Source organism: Tenrec ecaudatus, chromosome 17 (genome assembly GCF_050624435.1).
Source record: "Tenrec ecaudatus isolate mTenEca1 chromosome 17, mTenEca1.hap1, whole genome shotgun sequence".
In the NCBI taxonomy this organism is placed as follows: domain Eukaryota; kingdom Metazoa; phylum Chordata; class Mammalia; order Afrosoricida; family Tenrecidae; genus Tenrec; species Tenrec ecaudatus.
In genome coordinates, this window is record NC_134546.1 from 71,080,231 (window position 1) to 71,087,014 (window position 6,784).

The following is a 6,784-nucleotide window of genomic DNA, read 5'->3' on the forward strand; positions in this document are numbered from 1 at the left end:
ACAGTAATATCCGAGGGGATTGGGGCACAGCCGGGTATGCAGGGCCTGTAGGGGACTCAGAGCCTAGGTTTAGCATAGAAATACAGAGATTCACTTACCCTTGTGGGATGCTCAGACTGCACCTTCTTAGTCGGAGGAAGTGAGTTCTGCAGGAAATTGCCTCACCTGGGTAGGGGTGGGGTATTTCCCAAGGGGCAGCGTCTGGAGGTAATGAGGGACTCCTGGAGGGAGGGGCCTGGAAGTGAAGCTCAAAGCCTGGAGTGGCAACTGATTCATTCTTAGTATCTTCTTAGTCTGGAAGTTCTGCTAAAAGCTCTTCATTCTGGGTGACCCTGCTTGCATTTGAAGCACCTTTGCATTTGAATCACAATAACACACAAGCCTGCAGAGAAAGACAACCTGACAGAAGAGTGATGGGTGGAAGGCATGCTTCCCAACATCTTAGACTTTTGTTAATTAGCAATTCAGTAAAAGTACATCATATTAAAACAAAAAAAATGAATGGGCTAAATCTTTCCTTTAAGAACAGTTCTAAGTAGACAGAGGTAATAAAGTGAGCATAAACCTGATAAAAATGGGCCTTGTCTTAGTGACAATTGAACACATCATTGAGTGATTGAAAATTAGCAATTCAGAGAGAAAGAACACCTCATTAAATTAACTGAGGAGGTTTCTGATCCATTTCATTGTTTCACCTATAATCACATTGGCTGTCTTTTTTTCTTAATCTGAATTCATCTAATGTCCCATTCAATACCTTATGTACATTGGTCTGTCCTTGATAGTCAATGACCCACAAGATTTTAACCTTCCCAAACTCTACTGTGGCCAGGATTGTTTATCATTGCTATTGAAACAGCAAGTGAAAAAGCAGAATTGGGACTCACAATGAAAAGTGGTCAGTGATCATCAGGCAATCACGGAAAAAAATGACTTAAAAGACTTTTGACAGAGGACAATTTCTATTGGACACTGAGATAGAATGAATTTCTCTGCCATGGGAATGTGTTCCTTATCAACTCTGGAAGAAAGCATATTGCAATCTAAAGACCAGCAACAACAGTTTCTTCCCTCTTTTCTGTTGTCCCAAGTCTTAGTCTGCTTCTTATCTTATGTCTATTTGTCTAAGCGTTTTACTATGCTGCTCTCAGTTTCCAGCATAATTGATAAGGTGACCGACGGGTGGTGGGGGGAAGTTCTTGGGTTCTTGATTAAAAATTTGGTCCATATGGAGCAACAAAAATTTCCATAGAACGCAAAATAGGATTGTAATGTATTTTTTCAACTTTCAACATAAGTACAATTTACAAATATAATACATTAAAATTATGTATAGTATTTTTTCTTTGGCATATTTCTCATTTAAGTGAAGTTTTTTAGTAGATTGCTGTCATTGTTTAAAAGGTCATGAAATTTATCACAAGAATTTGTAAAATCATTTCACACATGAAATTGCTTTCAAAGTCTCAACACTTAATTGTGATTTTTCTGATATCCACACTTTATTTAACATAGAAAAAAACTCATTCAGTCGCAGCATTAGTTCCTGGTAAGGACAACATGTATTCCACAATTTTTAGTGCATTATTGTATGGAACATGGTTTATTTCAAAATGATGAAATATTTCTAACCATTTGTTCTCTATTGTGAGTTTTGCTGATGCCCAAGATTTAACCTTTTCCTTATCAATATATTTTTAATAATACCTCATTTAAAAGATTGTTTTTTGAAATATTACTATATGGGAAATTTTGAGTAATATGATCGAATGATTTTTGCATATCATTCCATTTAAGTTCTTGTTATAATGGAACCCAATGAAAGTGTTCAATATCATTGTAATGTACTGTCCCCTCTTCTAAATAATCTATGCAGTTACTATAGAACTTTTTAACATGATTGATGATATCTGCACGATTTATTGCACCATGTTCTTCTAGCTGGCTTATACTATTATGGATAATTAACGGAAGAAAAATATTCTCTAACTGCTCTTGACACTAAAATTTTAAATTATTAACTTCATTTGCTACTTCGATTACCAAAATTTTATCACCTTTAATAAGTTTTATAGCATTTTGAAAAAGCTGCTTGATTGTGTGAAAACTCTAGCCAAATTTTTGAAGATTCCTTTTCAAAAAATTTTTCTAAAATTCTAGGACATTTATCCTGTGATAGAAAGTAGGATTTCAAAGGATCGTATATTTTCAAATGTCTTTGACAGCTGGCAAAAGAGCTAACCAGCACGTTTTACTATATCCAAGTATTTTCAGATACTCGACTTCCGCAGTTTCACAAAATCCTTTAAGCATTTAAACACACACATTGTATATATAGAAATAAGAATATATTTAAATAATAATATTTTCCACATCTATGGGCAACAAATCAGCAGCTGTGTGAATGGTATTATGTATTATATATATTTCCTTCCTGTTCCCCACGCCCCTCTTCCCTAGTTTGTCATGCATTCTTTACAAAAATCAGTACTTTTTAAAAACGCCACGAAACAAATTGTTAAAAATCGGATTGTGCCGCCAAAAGCGGGACTTCTGGTCACCTTAAGCACAGGTGACAAGACAGCAAACCCAGGAGGAAGCCCTAATGTTTGTGTGCTAGCTGCAGTCACTTGCTTCCTGAATCACATTCACTTCTTCCTGGCTAGAGAAGCAACAGACCCTGGGGCTCACCTTTGAGCTGAAGATGTCCAAAGAGTCTCATGGAAGGAGACTCTGCTGTGTGAAAGGAAATAATGGAGGGGGTTTATGTGGGGGGAAGTCAGATGCTCACAGGCATCCTCCCTGAGAGTGATCAGTTGCCAGACTGCAGAGGGCCCCACTCCCTGCTGTTAAGGGCAATGGACACCTGCAGTCATCTATTTGGTTCCTGTAGGTGGAGTTCACACCATACTGATAATGGTTCCTATGGAGATCCAGAGAAGAGGTCAAACTTAAGCTACCATCCTAAATGTAGGATCCGCCCATCTTGGCCCATGTTTCCCCCCAATCCTTCCTCTTCCTATTGCATATATGTCCCTAGACCACTTCCCCTCATTGCTGTATAACATAGTGAAGCCCCTCTCAGTGACGCATGCCTTTACCTCTAATGAGTGAGCTTGCACACCCGCCGGAGGTATATAAGCCTGGGTTAGCAATGGGTCTCTCTTGCTGGTCTCCCCCTGCCTCTCTACTCCAGTCCCTCTCCTCCCATTTCCCTTACCCTAGTCCTCCTTCCCTTCCCCCTCTCCACGTGGACCACCAAGGAGGGCTGAGGTGAGCAATGCTACCATGAAATGAATCTGACTCCATTATTTGACTCTTCTATCTCTCTGGTTCTTGATGACTTTAATATAAGAGATATATAAGTATTATATCTCAAACTTACAATTGTGCTTACTGAACCCGTGATTACTGTGGGGGGCTGGCACCCCCAACTCATACCACACAACACAATTTTAATTTTGTACAAAACAAACGGAATATTTTCTTCATCTCTTGGATACTCAAGTACACTTTAACTTCCATGTGGAGCTTATCCATGTCTGAGACCACGAAAATCAACCACTACAGCACCTGTCTAGTTTTGGACTATTTTTATAAGGACACTACCTGCTGTGGTAAAGATGAGACATTATGGTTTATAAAATACAAAAGCAAAAGCCTACAGAACTTTTACTCTGCTCCCTATGGTTCTATGAGTCAGAATTCACATGACAGCTCTGACTTTATTGTTCTTTTAAATGCATTCTCTTATGCCATATAAATAAAACCTTAGAGTGTTTGTGTATTTCCAAACCAGAGGCAAATACAAGAGATAAATCACTGCAACCGGGGTGCTTGGTAGAGGGGAAGCAAACAAGAGGAAAACTTTTTATATTGACAAAGGCTAAAACAACGGGCTCAAATATAAGAACAATCTGAGGCTGATCCAGGACAGGACAGTGTTTCTCCCTGTGGTACACGGGGTCACTATGATTTGGAACTCACTGAGTGACCCCTAACGACCACCTCCCTTGTATAAGTACTGAAATGTTAGAGTGCTTCTTCTTTAAATAAGCAATAAAGTAATAATCATTCCAGAATAATTATTGAAAATATAAAATCATGGTTTTAATATATATACATGCAAGATGAAGCAATAATCAAGGACAAATTGAACAAGGGTAGTAGATTGGAATGAGGAACTTTATTTATTTATTTATTTATTACTTTAATGCCTGTGAAACTTTAAAAGAAAATTTTAAGAATACAGAGTATATGGGGTAAAATTATTTATAAAATATAATACAACAGGATATATTATACTGGTGTTTTAACAATAAAGTAGCATATTTGATGATTACATAACTTTATTGGATTAGAAAAGTGATTAGATCATCCATCAGAGTAGTTTGGGATGGATTGAGTTTGAGAGCGCCTATACTTGACTTTGAATTCCCTTTCCTGCAGTTCCTCTCTCCCCACATGGTCAAATTATCCATTAGATATAAAGGGAGATAAGGGTCTTCCAGGACAAGGAAAGAATATGCTGCAAGGCACTCAACCCTTTGGAAGATACTGACTGACTCACTGTGGCCAAAGGATCAACGTCCACCAAGAACAAGCAGGAGACCACCATATAACCCATCTCTACCCAGAAGCCAATGTGCCAGGAACAATTGCCAAGACAACAGGACTTCAGAGAAAAAGAAGACAAGTTAGAAACTCTCCACACAAACAGAGCACACTAATATGAAGGGAGATAGGAGAACATTCAAAACACAAGACAGGGCATGACAACAATGAATCCACAGATTGTGATAATAATTCTGAAAACCAATGGACTCAATTCATATATTAAAAGAAAAAGACTGGAAAACTGGCTCAAAGAACATAATCTATCAAATCTATTGCCTGCAACAGACACATCTTAAGTGCACAGAAAAAAATAAACTAAGAATAAAGGGCTGGTGGAATGTATACCAAGATAATGGCAACTTAAAAAAAAGCAGGGGTGGCAATCTTAATCTCAGACAACATGACCTCAAGGTTCAAACCATTAAAAGAGACAAGGAGGGACACCACACAATGCTCAAAGGCTCAGTAAACCAAGAAAGAGTTAGCATATTAAATATATATGCGCCCAACAGTGGAGTGGCAAATTGCATTAAACAAACTACTAAAAAGATGAAAAACTAAATCACGGATTCAATAATCATAGTAGTTGACTTTAACACTCCGCTATCAGAGAAAGACTGATTACTGGGAAAGAAGCTCTGCAAAGAGGCTATAGACCTAAACAATGCAATTAGGCCAAAAAAATGTAATTATGCAACTGGGCCTGATAGACATTTATAGAATTTTCCATCCAAATGCAAAAAAAAAAAAAAAGAAAGAAAACATACTTCTCAAGCCCACATGGATTATTTTCAAGAATAGAGCATATGCTGGGAAACAAGTAAATCTTGAGTAAATTCAAACACAGATGTTATTTAGACATCTTTCTCATGTCACCATGATATAAAGCTGGAGATTAATAAAAGGACGTCCAGAAAAGCAAAGGCAATCAATTGGAGGATGAAAAACAATCTCCTGCGACATGAATGGGTACAGGCCCAGATTAGAGAGGATATTAGGAAGTTTCTAGAAACGTATGAGTACAAGAATATCAAAACTTATGGGATTCTGCGAAGGCAGTTATGAGAGGTAGATTGATATCATTAAACACATATATGATAAAAAGAAGAGAGACTTATGACAGGCACATCATCACCAAACCTCCAGCAACTAGAACAGCGTCAGCAGGACAACCCCTCCAATAGCAAAAGAAAAGAAATAATAAAAATCAGGGAAGAGTTAAACCAGTGGGAAGACAAGAGAACGATGTAAAAGATATATGCAGCTAAAAGCTGGTTCTATGAAAGGATCGACAGAATTGACAGACCACTGGCGAATCAGACAAAGGACAGAAAGGAGAAAACATCAATAGCCAGGATGAGGGATGAAACAGGATTAATTACAACAGACCCCAATGAGATTAAAAGGACAATCACAAAGTACTATGAAGATCTGTATTCTAATGAATTCAGAAATGTGGAAGACATGGATAGCTACTTGGAAAAAGAGTCCCTCCTTAGATTATCTCAGACAGAGGTCAAGAACCTCAACAAACCCATAGCACAAGAAACAGAAAGGGTCATCAAGAAGCTACCAACCAGTTACTGTGAGGTGGCAGCTGAGAAGGCGGCTGTGGTGGCGCCTGCAGCGGCAGCAGCAGCAACAGAGGAGGCAGCAGAGGCAGCAACAGTGGCTACAGAAGATGGCCAATTTTTGAAAGGATTTCCCTTCTACAACAAAAGCAATTTTAGCTGATTCCATGCTGACTCTGTGTGCAAAACCTCGCTCAGCCTCTCTGGAGAGCATGTTGGGCTGCCTAACTTGTGTTCAGAGTGTGGGGAACCAGCTTCTTATTCGACTGTTCTTGGTCTCCCATAGAACAGACGGCCCTCAGTCTACCTGCCCACTCGGGAGTACCCATCTGAACAAACCATTGTGACCGAGAAAACCAATATCCTCCTGTGCTACCTGCACCAGCAATGGGACAAAAAGAACGCTGCCAAGAAGCGAGATCAGGAGTAAGTGGACCTGGAGGGCGAGAGCTCAGCTCCCCCCAGCAAGATCGCCTGGACCGACAGCCAGGACATGCACTAGGACACTTAAGACTCTCACTGCCCTCCCCCAAGCCTCCTGTCGTGTCTGCTCTGCATCATGCATCTGCGCCCGCCCCACCTGCCAGCCCGCCCCA

At 39.3% G+C, this 6,784-nt stretch overlaps 1 pseudogene; it reads left to right on the forward strand.

The window, feature by feature from the left end:
• LOC142430489 (DET1- and DDB1-associated protein 1-like) overlaps window positions 1–6,699 on the forward strand; it is a 47,563-nt pseudogene extending 40,864 nt beyond the window's left edge.
• Window positions 6,700–6,784: the final 85 nt, after the last annotated feature.